Source organism: Sphaeramia orbicularis, chromosome 19 (assembly GCF_902148855.1).
Source record: "Sphaeramia orbicularis chromosome 19, fSphaOr1.1, whole genome shotgun sequence".
NCBI lineage: Eukaryota > Metazoa > Chordata > Actinopteri > Kurtiformes > Apogonidae > Sphaeramia > Sphaeramia orbicularis.
In genome coordinates, this window is record NC_043975.1 from 12,977,134 (window position 1) to 12,994,287 (window position 17,154).

At 38.2% G+C, this 17,154-nt stretch overlaps 1 protein-coding gene and 1 long non-coding RNA gene across 3 annotated transcripts in view; one reads left to right on the plus strand and one right to left on the minus strand.

Moving 5' to 3' along the window:
• Window positions 1-267: 267 nt before the first annotated feature.
• On the minus strand, window positions 268-830 carry LOC115439503 (uncharacterized). The gene is made up of 3 exons (XR_003938260.1): window positions 713-830; window positions 524-636; window positions 268-493 (listed from the first exon to the last, which is right to left on the minus strand). It is a non-coding gene; the product is annotated as an uncharacterized LOC115439503 (long non-coding RNA).
• The window catches only part of LOC115439501 (zinc finger MIZ domain-containing protein 1-like), a 380,932-nt gene continuing 364,402 nt past the window's right edge, over window positions 625-17,154 (plus strand). For both annotated transcript variants that reach the window (XM_030163314.1, XM_030163315.1), the window contains exon 1: window positions 625-813. The gene's annotated coding sequence lies outside the window, so the exon portion shown is untranslated. The remainder of the gene's footprint in view (window positions 814-17,154) is intronic.

Below are 17,154 nucleotides of genomic sequence, written 5' to 3' on the forward strand. Positions count from 1 at the left end.
TTTAGTTTAGTTTATTTCAGACACAGACATAATACAAAACATATGGAACAAAAATAAAAATTATAATAATAATAAACAATACACAAATTAAAAAAAAAACAAAAAAACAAATCAAACAACAACAACAATAATAATAATAATAATAAACAATACACACAAAAATCAAATAATAGAAGAAAAAGAACAACTGTTATGTCTTATATTTTCATATATATATATATATATATATATATATATATATATATATATATATATATATATATAACACACTGCAACATTATTCCTATAGATAAGTGCTTGTATTCCTTCTACTGTTGTATTCATGTGCATCCACTTCCTATTTCAGCCATGGCCGCAGATTCTAAACCCATGTTGTTATTATTTACTCCACTTGTTTCCATTTGGCGCGGTGCATTTCCGTGCGTAAAATCCGGAGCTTTTCCATCCGGACACTGCGGTAGACCCGGGTCGCTCTGCCGGATCCAGTCCACCACTACCACCACACTACCACCACTACCACCACCACACGGAGAGAGGCTTTTTGAGCGACAGTCCGGCTCCTGCTTCTTCTTGTCCTCATGGCTTCTCCTCGGAAATCCGCGACACATTTTGTCAGCAGCCACCGACCGTGGGTCCCTTTGGTAATAGAATAGCCAATGTAATTTGACACTTCAACTTACTGCGCTCTCTCCGAGTCTATTCAGTTACTCACCCACTGACGTTGAGCCCGTTCTCAGTGGCCGTGAGGGGGGAAGATATTTAAAAAACAGGAGCCGAAAATTACCGGAGGAGTTTCTGCGCGTAATAAGCCCGGTGAGTAAGCTGCAAACTTAAAAAAAAACAAAAACAAAAAAAACAAAAACACGTCGCTTGTTCTTTCTCAGTCAGTGTCTCGACTGCGAAGCGTCTTGTCTATAATAAGGGGAGGTTTTGTTTCCACTTTTGGCTCAGATTTTTGTTTCCCAACAATAGGGTGACCGCTTGGACTGGCACGGCGGAGCGCGTTCGGGTGCCTATAATAATAATAATAATAATAATAATAACAACAACAAACCTGCAGCTTGAATTATTATGATGGTGTTTATGATGATGATTATTATTATGATGATGATTGGGATTATTTACTAACACGCCGTCGGGGATTGAACCGCCGGGGCTGTTCAAGCAGGTTGTGCATTTCGTTGGTAACAGATGCCGCGTTGATCTGTGCGCGTCGGGGTTCTCGGAGGATCCACGGTTGTAGCAGAAATACAAGCAGAATGTGTGCGTTTTTTTTGTGTATGTGTTTGGGTTTTTGTGCAGAATGAATGTGTCTTTGCGTGGCGTGTGGGCTTTGGTTTGCTTTCCTGATGCGCACAAAGCACATGGCTGCTCTAATCTGGCTTTAATAGTCGAGGTGATACACGCTAGAAGGCTGCAGGAGAAGTGTGGATGGATGCGTGGATGGTCACTGCATTGCGCGCATTATTCCTGGAATCTAATGGTTTAAAATGTGAACTTTGCTGCTGCTGTTTTGTTTTTTTGTGTTGGGTTATTACTGTTATTGTCTCACATTCCTTAAAAAAAAAAAATGCTGGTGTCTGTGACTGTGGAACCAGTTGGAATTGAGGGGGGGGGGGGGGGGGGGGCCTCCTCTCATACAGAACTGGGCTCCTTTTCACGGCTGTACATCTGGCCAGGAAGCCAAAAAGCATGGCCAAGTGGAAAAAAGTAAGCCAAACACAGCTCCCGGCTCTGTTTCCTAACCATTGTCAATGACAGAGAGAAAGAGAGAGAGAGAGAGAAGGGAGAGAGAGTTTGAGTCATTGAGTCATGTATACGCACACACATGCACTTTATCTGCAGTCGAAAACGTCCCAGTTTGGGAGCATCAAGCAGCCAAACAAACACACGTGCAGATGTTTCTTGTCTCTTTTCGCAGACGTGTCCAGGAGAGCTCTTCCTGTTGTTGTTGTTATGTTGTTGAAAAGTTCATTCTCCTCCTTTCGCTGCAGCATCCCCAAACGTGCCTCCTCGTACACGCTTCGTTCGGACCCCGGTGTCAGTTTCTTGTTTACATTGCTGACATATAACCCGGCGGTCTTCGCTTCTACTAAAACACTTCGGGTGAAATAACTCAAGACTTGTCAAGATTTCTCAACTTTCACTTTAGCCTTGAAGTCGTGCCATCTTCCAGCAGCACCTGGTCTTTTGAGTTTTGATTTCTGATGGCTCCGAACCGCCGACTTTTTAATCAGAAGTACTCGAAAGCCACGTGCGATTAAACGCTGATTGAGCTCTTCAAAAAACTCGGATTCCTCCATCTCCCGTCGATTTAGAGCGCAGGGAGTTGTCAGATGTAGGCAAAAATAGGAGGAAGAAGAAGAAGAAGAGGTGGTGGTGGTGGTGGTGGAGGAGGTTTTCTGTCCCCTTCACCCTTTTCACTCCCTTCACAGTCACCCCGCCAATGTGGGGCCCCAGGTTGGGCTCCTGAATAACCATGGGGCAGACCCCACCAGGCTGACCTTCTTCTATTCAAGTTGAGGATGTTGAAACACCAGCCGTCAAACAAAAGACACATTGAAACAGAGAGCTGCAACCCAGCACGTGTGTCTGGCTGCTGAAGTAGACCATTTATTAACTGTGTTTCCTACTGACCAATGGAAAGCGGCGGAATAAAACTGCAAAAAGAACAACAGAAGACAATATTCAGTCGCGGCTTGAATGGACGGCATTCTTTCTTAACTTAAACATATTTTCGTCTGGATCACCGCCAGCTGAAGGTCTGTCTGTGTGTGTGCGTGTGTGTGTGTGGTACCGTTAGATTGACAATGGCAACACGTTTTCAGCTCGGGGTGGGAGTTTTCGCTCTCGCCTTTCCACCCACCCGACGAGGTGAGAGCAAAGGCGGAAGCTGGAAATGGCTGTGCCACATGGGAAATTATTCAACTCTCAGATCAGAGAGGACACACAAGAGGCCTCATTACCTCCGGCAGCACCACTCGCCTGCGAAGAGACCCAGAGCTAGTGTGTGTCAACTGGCCACACTCACCTACTGAGATATTGTCTGCATTACACCCATGCTCCTTTTGTCTTCCAAAACAGTCCACCGCATTATTTGACACTCAAAAAAAAAAAACAGAGATAATTACCTGTTTTTGACATATTGCATCATTTTGATCCCAAAGGTTTGCAGCCTGATCCCTCTTTTACCAACAATGTGTGCTTAAGTAGCTGGTAAACAGGGCTGTTAGCTTGGTGTATAATGTCATAATGTTATTGATTCGGCTTGGGAATTCCACTCGCGGCGAGCAGCTCCTGTGCACGGAAAACCTTCTTAAGCACTCTAACAGGAAAAAAGGCGAGCGAGTAAGCGAACGACCGCTCTTCCTTCAGCGGTTTGTGTAGATTACGCTCAAGGTCCTATTTGTGTTGTCTTTGCCGGGCTACGTAAACTCTTGGGTTGAACGAACGACCCTGCCGGGACTGTTTTCAACGAGTAAGGAGAAAGCAGGGCAAGCCCGGCGTCCTCCATAAAAGATGTGTGTCACTAGGCAGCTTGTGTGAGTCAAAGAGCATTCTGAATGAAGGTTTTTGTACCGGGCAAAGGGTACAAGGCTCTCAAGTGTTTACAGCAGGTCTTTGCAGGTTAAGATATTACACCTGTGATTAGTTTGGAGATGAAGTTAGTGTTTCCCGCCCCTTTTTTTCTTGTAAAATCTCCACGAAAGTCATCAGTGCTGATTTAAAACTTTGTTTCCATACAGTGTTTGAGCAGGTTGTCCTTAGGTGGAACATTTCTGATTGATGCAATATTGTAACAAAAAAAGAAAAAAAAAAAAAAAAAAAAAAAAATCAAATTTAGCAGAGGAAGTCAGAAGTCAGATTCAGTTTGTTCCACAATAACATCCAAGAGTTTTGACAAAAGTATCTCCCTGATTTGCTCTTCATGATGGATAATAACTTTATGAGAGCCAGAGTTTCAACTGACTGTTGTATTTTTGTGAATATGCCCAAAACTGTTCATTTAAAGTAGTGTTTTTGACCATCTGGTGCCTCTAAATGGAATATTTGCTCTCTGTTTTTGGTCATTATCAGCTCTTCTGTGATAGTGTTGCCCTTTGGCTCAACTAGTTGCTTCTCTGATTATGATCTTTGAGATGTGCTTGTGCTTTGTAGCACCCTGCTGTTGGAAACTGGTGAATGAATCTTAGTGAATTTGTCCTTGCATGGAACTTCTTTACACATAACTTCATGATTTTGGTGAAGAAAGTGTTGCTAAATGCATTACAATGTCTGTAAGTTGTCAGCATTCCACCCTTTTTGACTTGAATAGTTTTGTTTTTTGGCTGATCTCCAGATGAAGTTAGTGTTTCCTGCCCCTTTTTTCTTGTAAAACCTTCACAATGAAGTCATCAGTGCTGATTTAAAAGGTTGTTCACCTACAATGTTTGAGCAGGTTGTCATTAGGTGGAACAATTTTAACTGATGCAATATTGTAAAAAAAAAAAAACCCAAAAAAATCTAAAGGCTGCAGAGGACGTCTTTTTGGCAACAAATTCAGTTTGTTCCACAATAATATCCAAGAGTTTTGACAAAAAATATTTCCCTGATTTGCTCTTCATGATGGATAATAACTTTATGAGAGCCAGAGTTTCAACTGACTGTTGTATTTTTGTGAATATGCCCAAAACTGTTCATTTAAAGTAGTGTTTTTGACCATCTGATGACTCTAATTAGAATATTTGCTCTTAGTTTTTGCTCTGTTTTTGGTCATTACCAGCTGCTCTGCCATGATGTTGCTCTTTGGCTCAACTAGTTGCTTCTTTGATGATGATCTTTGAGATGTGCATGTGCTTTATAGCACCCTGCTGTTGGAAACTGGTGAATGAATCTGTGAATTTGTTCTTGCATGGAACTTCTTTACACATAGCTTAATGATTTTGGTGAAGAAAGTGTTGCTAAATGCATTGCAATGTCTGTAAGTTGTCAGCATTCCACCCTTTTTTACTTGAATACTTTTGTTTTTTGGCTGATCTCCAGATGAAGTTAGTGTTTCCTGCCCCTTTTTTCTTGTAAAACCTTCACAGTGAAGTCATCAGTGCTGATTTAAAAGGTTGTTCGCCTACAGTGTTTGAGCAGGTTGTTATTAGGTGGAACAATTTTGTTGTCTTTGAAGTCTTGTGGTGACAAAGTGAGTTTTATCCACGATAACACCCAAGGGTTTTTACAAAAATATCTCCCTGATGTGCTCTTCACAATGAATAATAACTTTATGAGAGCCAGAGTTTCAACTTTGACTGTCACAGTTGTATTTTTGTGAATATGCCCAAAACTATTCACTTAAAGTAGTGTTTTTTAGCATCTGATGACTCTAATTAGAATAGTTGCTCTCAGTTTTTGCTTTGTTTTTGGTCATTACCCGCTCTTCTGTGATCATGTTGCTCTTTGGCTCAACTAGTTGCTTCTTTGATGATGATCTTTGAAATGTGCTTGTGCTTTATAGCACCCTGCTGTTGGAAACTGGTGAATGAATCTTTATGAATTTATTGTTGTGTGCAACTTCTTTACACATAACTTAATGATATTTGTGAAGAAAGTGTTGGTAAATGCATTACAATGTCTGTAAGTTGTCAGCATTCCACTCTTTTTGACTTGAATACTTTTGTTTTTTGGCTGATCTCCAGATGAAGTTAGTGTTTCCTGCCCCTTTTTTCTTGTAAAACCTTCACAATGAAGTCATCAGTGCTGATTTAAAAGGTTGTTCGCCTACAATGTTTGAGCAGGTTGTCATTAGGTGGAACAGTTTTGATGTCTTTGAAGTCTTTTTGGTAACGAATTGAGTTTGTTCCATGACAACATCCAAGAGTTTTGACAAAAGTATCTCCCTGATTTGCTCTTCATGATGGACAATAACTTTATGAGAGCCAGAGTTTCAACTGACTTGTTTTTTGTGAATATGCCCAAAACTATTCACTTAAAGTAGTGTTTTTGACCATCTGATGACTCTAAATGAAATATTTGCTTAGTTTTTGCTCTGTTTTTGGTCATTATCAGCTCTTTTGTGATAATGTTGCTCTTTGGCTCAACTAGTTGCTTTTTTGATGGTGATCTTTGAGATGTGTTTGTGCTTTGTAGCACTCTGCTGTTGGAAACTAGTGAATGAATCTTATAGTGAATTTGTTCTTGCATGCAACTTCTTTACACATAACTCAACGATTTTAGATGATAAATACATTGCGATGCCTATAAGTTGTAAACATTCCACTTTTATTGACTTGAATACCTTTGTTTTTTGGTTGATTTGTGCATCTGTAGATATGAAAAATACTTCATATGTGTGCAATGGAGTTAATTTTCATTGTGGTTTTCATCTACGTATTTCCACCCCCCCGAGAATCGCAAAACAAGCTTTGGCTGTACGTCATCCCGCTGTATTCTTCTCACATTGTGCATTCCTCATGTGTGTGTTTGTCATGATTTGTAACGCTCTGACTTGGTGACACGGATCCACGGCGACATGTGTACGGCGCAGATTTCCCGCTGAGAGGTTTTTACGACGGAGGGAACGGTCAGACTGTACCTGTCAGCTCCACTGTTGACTGTTAATATGAGGCGTCTATTTTCACAACACGGCTCAGGGAAAGGGAATCTGCGTATGTTTGCATTCGTGCAGGAGGGAGATAGAGTGAGGAGCGAGGGATGGGAGAGGTGCTGGGAGTGACGCCAGACCACACATCATTTAATCATGTTAGAGTGTGCAACCACTTTGTGCATATTTTCGGGGCGCATCGGTGATAGGAGCTGTTATTGTACAAACTGTACGCGCGCAGAGAGGGCTTGACAGGAAGGAAGATGGGGATGACAGGAAGAAAAACATCCCTCACTTTTTGGTTTTGTGATTTGTCAAACTGCAGATTAACTCCAGCTTTACACGAAACCAAAATATGGCAAGAAAGTGAGATTTTCATGCCGCCGCTGCTACTTGAAATAAGATGAAAAATCCACAGCAGCAACATTTGCAACCACTTAAAACTTAAGCCTGTGGTAGGATGACCATTGTGCATATTAGCATTGGATTTGAACGTGTCCTTTAGGCTTAATCCCACTGTTGACTTGCCTGCTAAGTACCGAGTGTGTTATTTTTGCTCTTTTTAGGGAGCCCCTCTCTGCATAATCTCACTTAATCTAATCTATCCCCCTTTATAATAGACTGGGAACGATGTGACTTCATAGAAACAGCTTTAGTGTAGATCCGTCCCAAACACACTGGTGTGCCGTTACTTCCCCAAACCCCTCTGGCAAAAGCTCTTGTGAAAATGCAAGTGACCTCTGCGCCCCTTGTTAGTCTGAACAATAGGCCTGCCTCCTCCTACAGCTGCAGCCATGCTGGAGGGGAAGTTTGCCGGAACACAAAACACACATCTTGTGATTAATAGGCCTAAAATACTGTATTTTTGGCATGATCCCATCCTCTCTTTGTGCATGGGGAAAATTCCTTTTGTATTTAAAATCTCAATTATGGGCTGGACTCTTTGAACTGAACTTTAAATGCTTTCACACGGATAATTATCTTGAAACAGCCTCCAACTTTGTAGTATTTTGAATGTTTAGTATCACTACAAACGCAGCATTAGTCAAAGATGGCATGAAAATAAGTTTGGACTTACTTGTATTTATTATTTTCTCCTACTTTATAATTAAGAGTTGGACTCAGCAACATTTCAGAGGTGAATATTGCACTTTTTACTCTGATACATTCCGATGAAAAGCTGTTTTTAGAAGTTATTTTAGTTATTTACACAAAAAACACATGATGTGTTTTTGCAGAGGCTCTTTATTGGCATATATGTGTTCAATGGAGATTAAAACTATAATAATAAAACATGTTGAAAGGAGTGATTCCTTTACTTTTGCTGCTTTACCATATACTTTTGTGCACTGCTGTCTTTATTTGACTCGACTAAGATTTTAACTTATACATTTTTTCATTAAAGTCTTATTTATGCTTTCTGTATGTTTATACTTTAACATTTTGCAACAGTTAAGCGTTAAGTGTAAGCGTCTTTGTTTTTAAACTATTCATACTTAATGGTTGTCTTCCCACTATTGAAATGGTTGCATGTTTTAACCTCTCAATAATGAAAGAAATGATAGCTTTTCTGAGTTTCATATCATTGCAAATGTATTTTTAGTGATACTTGGACAGTTAGACAAACCTCAGCATGCAAGATTAATGTTTCAGCTTCAATTTTAAGGATTTAAAATGTTAATTTTTCACTGTTTTCTAACATTTTAATGACAAAATATCAAATTAAAAGCCTTAATGTTGATAGTTGTAATACTAGGGGGAGATACTGATACCGATATTTTGGCTGATGGCTGTTGGTGCTAATTAAAATAATAATAATAATGTTACTTTTTGTTTTATTTTGTTTTTGTTGGTGTTGATGACACAACAGAAACACAACAGAAAAATATATGCCACTGCCATTGGCACCGTCAATCTTAAGGTTTTAAGGTGTTAAGTTTTCACTGTTTTCTAAAATTTTGAGGATTTAGGATGCAAATTTTTCACTTTTGTAAAATTTTAAGGATTTAGGATGTTAAATTTTGACTGTTTTCTAAAATTTTAAGGATTTAGGATGTTAATTTTTCACTGTTTTCTAACATTTTACCAAAATATCAAATTAAAAGCCTTAATCTTAACAGTTGTGATATAATAGGGGTTGATACTGATACTGATATTTTGGCCGATGGTTGGTGCCAATAATGATATTGTTACTTTCTGTTTTATTTAGTTTTTGTTGGTGTTAATGCCACAACAGAAACACAACAGAAAAATATATGCCACTGCCATTGGCACAGTCAATTTTAAGGATTTAGGGTGTTAATTTTTCACTGTTTTCTAAAATTTTAAGGATTTAGGGTGTTAATTTTTCACTGTTTTCTAAAATTTTACACACAAATATCAAATTAAAAGTCATAATGTCAATGGTTATGATACTAGGGGCTGATACTGATACCGATATTTTGGCCGATGACCGTTGGTGCTAATAATAACGCTACTTTTTGTTTTGTTTAGTTTTTGTTGGTGCTCATGCCCCTTTTCATAAAGAAATCTTCCATGTTAACATATTTATAGTTACTTTTCATCACGTCATCCTTGAATGAATGATTGCAACATACACATTTATGAAAACACCTTTAATATAACATAACAGAAAAATATATGCCACTGCCTTTGGCACTGTCAATTTTAAGGATTTAGGTTGTTACTTGTGAACTGTTTTCTAAAATTTTAAGGATTTAGGATGTTAAGTTTTCACTATTTTCTAAAATTTTACAGACAAAATATCAAATCAAAAGCCTTAATGTCAACAGTTGTGATACTAGGGGCTGATACTGATACCGATACTTTGGCTGATGGCTGTTGGTGCTAATAATAATGTTACTTTTTGTTGTATTTTGGTTTTGTTGGTGCTCATGCCCCTTTTCATAAAGAAATCTTCATTTTTAGCATAATTGTAGCCACTCTTTATTGTATTATCTTTGAATGAATGATTAGAACATACTATTTTAAGAAAAAAACCTTTAATATGCAACACACTAAAAAAATATGTTACTGCCTTAGGCACCGTCAACTTTAATAATTTAGGGTGTCAAGTTTTCACTGTTTTCTAAAATTTTACACACAAAACATCAAATTAAAAGCCTTAATGTCGACAGTTGTATATAATCGGGGCTGATACTGACACCGATATTTTGGCCAATGGCTGTTGGTACTAATAATAATGTTACTTTTTGTTTTATTTTGTTTTTGTTGGTGTTTTAATGCCCCTTTTCATAAAGAAATCTTCATTTTTAACATAATTGTAGTTACTCTTCATCTTCATTATATTATCTTTGAATGAACAATTAACACATACAATTTTATGGAAAAACTTTTAATATATAACACACCAGAAAAATATATGCCACTGCCAACGGTGAAAAAAATCTATACAGATATTGACTATTACCAGCAAATACCCATTTATGTTCCTGATAAATTTATGTATCCCCTCTATTCGTTGTCCCCTCTTGTCTTATTATCTACATATATGCATAGACTCACTCATGTAATTGTTGCTGTAGTGAATGATGTTAGAGCCAAATGTGAGACTAAACAGCATTTTGAATCGACTGCTATGTTGTTTACATGTTTGCTACGGGGTAGTTTCAGAATACAGCCGGTTTCATCATCAAAAATTAGACTCAATCTGCGAGTCTGAGCCCACGGTTGGATATAATTGGAGCTTCGGAGGCCCCTAGCATTCACAGGCTCATGCATGTTGAATGTGACATGCTGTGAAAAACATACGCAGATGATGTCACGGCGCTGCACCACAGTGCTAAGTGTAAATGAAAGGCTTTGAATCATGAATAACATCCGCCCTCTCCAAAGTCTCAGCTTCTATAAATTAAACACAGTCCGAGCCTTCTGTCGGGATCCCCGAAGGGCCGTCGGATCCTGCAGCATGTGTCGGGCTTGTATGGCCGACATATTTCCCTCCTAAATTTCAACCTGCAGCTGCTCTTAGAAATCTGAAAATGTCTCAAGAGGTGTAATCTCACTATCAAAAAATTGGGGCTGCAAAGAGTCCTAAGGGGCGACACGGTTGTCTAATGTGCACTCCAGTCTTTTTTTTTTTTCTTTTTTAATTTTGTTTTGCGGGGGGAGATCCACACTTCTGATGAGTAATGAAGGTGATTCTGAGCAAGTGGTGGAATTACATTCAACAGAGCCCGTGGGGGTCTATATCTCATTGTTCTCTGACAGGGAAAATTAACTGGGATTTACTAATACACAGCAAACGACCTTCCCCCCATTCTCAATTTCCCTATTTTCTCTCCTGCTCTCGATGAAAAGGTCTGAGGGTAATCTCTTTCCCCGGCAACATCAACCCCCTTCCATCTACCTACCCAACCAAACCCACCCACAAAGGTTATTATCATTAACGAAAACTAACGAAATGACGAAAACTACAATTGAAAAAACATTTTCGTTAACTGAAATAAATAAAAACTATAATTAAAAGAAAAAAACAATAACTAACTGAAACTGTATTGTGTGCTTACAAAACTAACTAAAACGTCTAAAAATTATGGATAAAATTCCCTTAGTTTTCGTCTTTGTCAATGTCAGATTGATATAAAATCGATTTATTTCCCTCAAGCAAATTTAGCTGCTGGCACCATATGATATTTAACGGTCCGTCACTTCTCGTCATTTGTCGTTTACAGCCGTCTTCTGGTTCCCACTCTACCTGGAATAATGGAGACTAAAGTTGGGAGAAAGCAGCAGAGTCCTGTCTGGGATTTATTTGAATATGACGGAGAAGAAGAGAAAATATATAAAAAAAAAACTAAAACTAAACTAAAACTAAGCTTTTAGAAAATAGCGAAGACTAATAAAAACTAGCAAACCTGCTCGAAAAACTAATTAAAACTAACTTAAAATTAAAACTAACTGAATTAGAGAAAAAAAAGTCAAAACTAAATAAAACTAAACTATAATGAAAAATCCAAAAACTATTAGAACCTTGCCACCCACCCACAGTGTTGTATAAAGTACTGGAAAGTCACACTTGGGTGGAAGTCCAGGTCCTCTACCGAAATCAGCTTCCTGACTTTGTTGCTGTCATCGGTAATCTCAGCAGTGAAAACACCAAATTTCCTTTAATTATTAATTTTTTGGAACGATACTGCAAATTAAAAATATATGGGAGTGGAAGTATGGAATTGAGGTCAGAAATGTAGTGAAGTAAAAGTGAAAGTGAACAGAAAAAAAAAAAACTAGGGAAGTCCCGATCTGACCTAAAGATCGGTATTGGCTGCTGTTTTGGCATTTTTTTTTAGAAGATCGACTCGGATTTAGTCATGAGATCAGGCCGATCCGGGTCCAGTTCGGGCTGGGGGAGGGTAAACAAATGTCCTGCCCCCTCAAATTCAAGATTCTGAAGCTAGGGAAAAGGAAAATTAGCTGCACAACCGTGGGAGGCTTAGGAATTAATAAAGCGTCTATGTTTCACTTTCACTTGAGGTCCGGTAGTGATACGCCAGTCGTTTTTTTTTTCAACCCGCGGGGCTTTTGTGGAATTATTTGACCCGACCCAACCCACGCTGACAAAAAACTGACATTCTTCTGACCTGCCCCAACCTGACCCGTGAGTAATCTCCTGATTCGTGCACCACTAACATATGGCATGGAACGCACCCCCATATAATTCCTGGACAGACCTGTCCATAGACGCGCTACAGCAGTGGCAAACATACGGCTTGCAGTCCAAAACTAGCCTACCAAAGGTTCTAATTTGTCCCACAGTATGAATTTGGAAAGTGCAAAAATCATACTAAAGTTATTAAGAGTCAAAGGTGTCATGCTTGGTTTAGTTCAGGTTTCACATTCAGTCCAATTGTGATCTCAACTAAAATAATAACATAATAACCTACAAATAATGACTTCAAATTCATTCATTCATTTTCTAAACCCGCTTTATCCTCACTAGGGTCACGGGGGTCGCCTGGAGCCTATCCCAGCTACATAAGGGCGAAGGCGGGGTACACCCGGGACATTTCGCCAGTTCATCGCAGGGCTGAACATATAGAGACAAACAATCACTCTCACATTCACACCTATGGGCAATTTAGATTAACCAATTAACCTATCAGTGCATGTCTTTGGATGGTGGGAGGAAGCCAGAGTACCCGGAGAGAACCCACGCAGACATGGGGAGAACATGCAAACTCCACACAGAAAGGTCCCACCCCCCGTCGACTGGTGTTGGAATCGAACCCAGGACCTTCTTGCTGTGAGTCACGAGTACTAACCACTGCGCCACCATGTCGACTTCAAATTTAAATCAAAATTTAATTGTAAAAACTCGGTATTGGATCAATATTGGCAAAACTAATCCTAAAACTAGAAAAGCACTTGGAGAGTGCAGACATCCGCCAAGGCAGTTCAGCCCCCCCCCCCCCCCCCCCCCGATCACCACCAAAATTTAATCATTTGTTCCTTGTGCCAGTATCAACAGTTCCTGAAATTTTCATCCAAATCCGTCGGTAACTTTTTGAGTTATCTTGCACGCGGACAGACAAACAAACAAACCAACGCAAGCAAAAACATAACCTCCTTGGCTGAGGTAAAAATTGGATCGGAAGCAAAAAAATCTAGATCAGGACATCACTATAAAAAACACTCAGTAAAGTACAAATTCTCCTCAAACATACTTGAGTACAGTAGTGAAGTATTAGTACTTTGTTACTATACGACACTGCTACCTACCGTACCTAACCCACCCACTCCCACTCCAAACACAAATGTCAAACGCTTTCACGTTTACTATCAAGATGTAAAACACTCCTAGATAAAACCCCTGACAGGCTGCACCTTTTCTCATTCACCTGTTGTCATAAGTCGATGCACGAGAAGCAATCGATTTAAATATCACTTTGCATTTCATCTGTTTTCGTTTGCATATTCACTGTGGATGAGCCAGAGATGACCTGAAGTGGAGAAGGTTTGAAGGCTTTGTTGTTGTAAGGGGGGAGTTCTGACTGACTGAGATGTTTCCGCTATACAAAGTATTGAAAGGACAACAAATTTTTAAGAGTCGAGTCTAGTCGAGGGTCTTGCACGGCTGCTCGTCTCGAGATAACATTTAATATTTGAGAACTTTTTGTTGAATAAAACATCAGAATGTGGGAAAGAAAAACTCAGTATTTAGCAGGAGGAGGCGAGTATAGAGTTTACAAAGCACAAACGCAGCTGAATAGACGTACTGATGATGGTACAATTGAATTAAAATGTCATATTTGAAGATAAATTAAGAAATATTTTGTAAGATAAACACACTGGGATAGGTAGTGGAATTCATTTAAGGATTTGCTTCCAGAAAGTCATGAAAAATGCAGAAATTGCAAAATCAAGATGATGCCTCTTCTTATTATTATAGATTAATCGTGAATGTTTTACTCCAGTTAAATATGACACATAGTTTTAGTAAATTATGAGTCATTTTTAGTCACGTTTTGCCTTTAGTTGCTGTAACCAGAAAATAAACTCATTCATAACACAGAAAAAAAAATCTATTTTAAATTTTTGGGTGATTTTACCCAGCTCTTGTATGAGTTTCTTACACTTAACTTTCAGCATATAGTTTTAATCTATATGCTGAACTTAGATCAAACCAAAAAAACTTTGAGCAGCTTTATTTCTTCAGAATGCGCAAGATAACCTAACATGGATATTTTTTAAACAGATATTTCCTTTTTTTTTATTTATTTATTTATTTATTTTATTTTGTCCACATGGTAATGTAAACAGAACTGGTAGAAACTGTTGGACTCAAAACTGTTCACACTATTCTATTCTATTCTATTCTACTCAATTCTATTCTACTGTGGATGATACTAGATGTAGAAGATGCATCAGATCTGTGAAGCTGAGAAATGTGATAAAAGTGGTAAAATGTTGATTCTTGGTACATTTTTGTTGTTATCATTATATTTGTCCAAACAAATGTACCTTTAGTTGTAGCAGGCATTAAAACGAACAAGAAACTAAAGAAAACAAGGGTAGTTGAATAATTTTTTCCACAACTGGACTGAGAAAAATATATTTTGGAACTGTCGCAAAAGCAAAACTGGGTCTTTACAGGTTAAACATTTTAGATCAGTCAAATTTTTTGGTCCCCAGTGGTTGTTTGGGTCTTTATTGTCTTTAATATAAATGTATCTACACCAGGATGGACACGGCGATAAGTCTGACAAAGTGTATTTATTAGCTTTATGTAACGGAGATCAGGCGTCGCAGTCACTCTGTGTTGATTTCAGCTGTGATTTTTTTTTCTCTTCCGTTTGTGACCCGATATCCCTTTTTTCAATCTTCTGAAACAAAACTGTCCACCTGACGAGATGAAGCGCAGGCGGCAGTCACGCCACACCCACGGCCCTGTGTGTCGGCTTACAGCGTACCCTCATGCTAACATGGTGTCTGTGTGCGGTCGGTTACCCAGGTGCAAAGCATGCATCACAGACCGCCGCTGATACACTGACGTGACAGCTGCGGGCTGGAATAACATTAACCCTTTCGCTGGACTTGTGCATTTTCATCACTGAGCTCTCACTGAGTCAAAGCACACACAATCATCAGTACCGTCCTGTTCTTCTGCGGGGAACTGTTTCAATGCAAATGTATGGAAAAATGCTTAGAAATCCAATAGAAAAAGCTAGTTTTAACACATAATACAGATAAAATCAAATGAAATATAAAGTATACTGTATGGAAATTAGAGGCTGGTTATTAGACATGCTTTTTATCAGATTTGTCACATGTTTTATGCTTATCAGTACTGTATTCATCTGATATACACTAAAAGAAACGGATGGTTTCGAGTACTGCACTGATCGGTTTGATATCGCAAATGCTGTTTTTTAATGGATTCTAAGTAGAGGAAGAAGTATAAAGACAAAAAAACACAATGATAAGGTACTTCATTACACAGATTAAGTGTTTTTCATATCTGTAGATGCATGTATCTGTTAAATAACTGTATTATTATTCCAGTCCATAAAGGTCAAAAGGAGTTGAGGGGTATTTGCATACGTTTTAGGGCAATTTACAGACACTACAATGTTTTTTGCAATACTTTTCTGTCAAAATAATCAAGTTATTATGTGTAAGAACAAAATTACAATGATTTGTTACGGATTTGCAACAGCAGAATGGTACAAAGGAAAATGTCTGTAGCTGTTTATAATGAAGCAGAAAAAGAAGGAACGAGCCAAAGGTGAAGACCAAAAACAGAGCAAAAAGGAGAGTGAATATTCAATTTTGGGGTGGGGCATCAGATAGTTAAAAACACTACTTAATGTTAATGAAAATACAGGAAATAAAAGTCAAAGTTGAAAAATCTCAGTCTAAAAGTTCTTTATGGTTGTCAGCATTGGTTTTATCTAATATACACTAAAATACAAACATGGTACTGATATGCATAGACAAAAAAACAACAAAATAAGGTACTTCGTTACACACATATTAAGTGTTTTTCATATCTGTAGATGCATATATCAGTTAAAGAACTATATTATTATTTCAGTCCATAAAGGTCAAAGGGAGTTGATGGGTATTTGCATATGTTTTAGGGCAACTTACAGACACTACAATGCATTTTGCGATAAACTTCTGTCAAACTCATCAAGTTTCTATAAAATTACAAAGATTCATTACTGATTTGCAACAGCAGAATGGTACAAAAGGAAATGTCTGGACTTGTCCATAATGAGGCAGAAAAAGAAGGAACTAGTTCAGTGTTTTTCAACCTTAGGGTCTGGTCCCTACATGAGGTCGCCTGGAATTCAAATTCAGATACAGTAAAATGACATGAAAATGTTTACATTTACAAAGAGAAAAATTTGGAGTTGTCACTATTTATAAGTTATTATGATACAGCTAAAATTTACTTGGGGGGTCAAATGAGTGGCCATTTTTGTCAAAAAAAAAAAAAGTTGTAAGAAATGCATAGAACTGTGTTGAAATAATGCTAATCCATTTGTGCACAGACTACTGATATTATTTGACAGTGGAAGCTCTATTTTCAGAAATATTGGATTTGGAATAGCACGTGTATGTGAAAACTTTTGCAGGTGGACGGATGTGACATTACCCATGATGCTCTGGTCAGTACCAGTACTTTATTAGTAATAAACTTATATACTTACTATTGCTAATTCTCCTCTTATTCATAAATGTTAGTATTGTGGATCTAAAACAATAACAGCTGACACAAAAACACAAAATGTGACAGTGGACGGATGTGACATGGTTGTTACAGATCCCATCATACTGATGCTCGGCAGCCATGTCACCGTTTACACTAATGATCACTGTGCAAAAACTAGGATCAGAATTATTTATTGTATAGTTTATCATCATACTAAAGAGGAAATAACAATATAGAATTGTTATTTCTTTATAAAAAATGCTTATTATTAGAAAACTGTTGATTTAAAAAGTGACGTGTGACATTCTTAATGTATGTATTGGTGTAACATAAGCAGGATGGATCAGCACCATACTCCATATTGAACCTGTAAGAATAAAACATGTGATGTGTAGGACAGAATCTT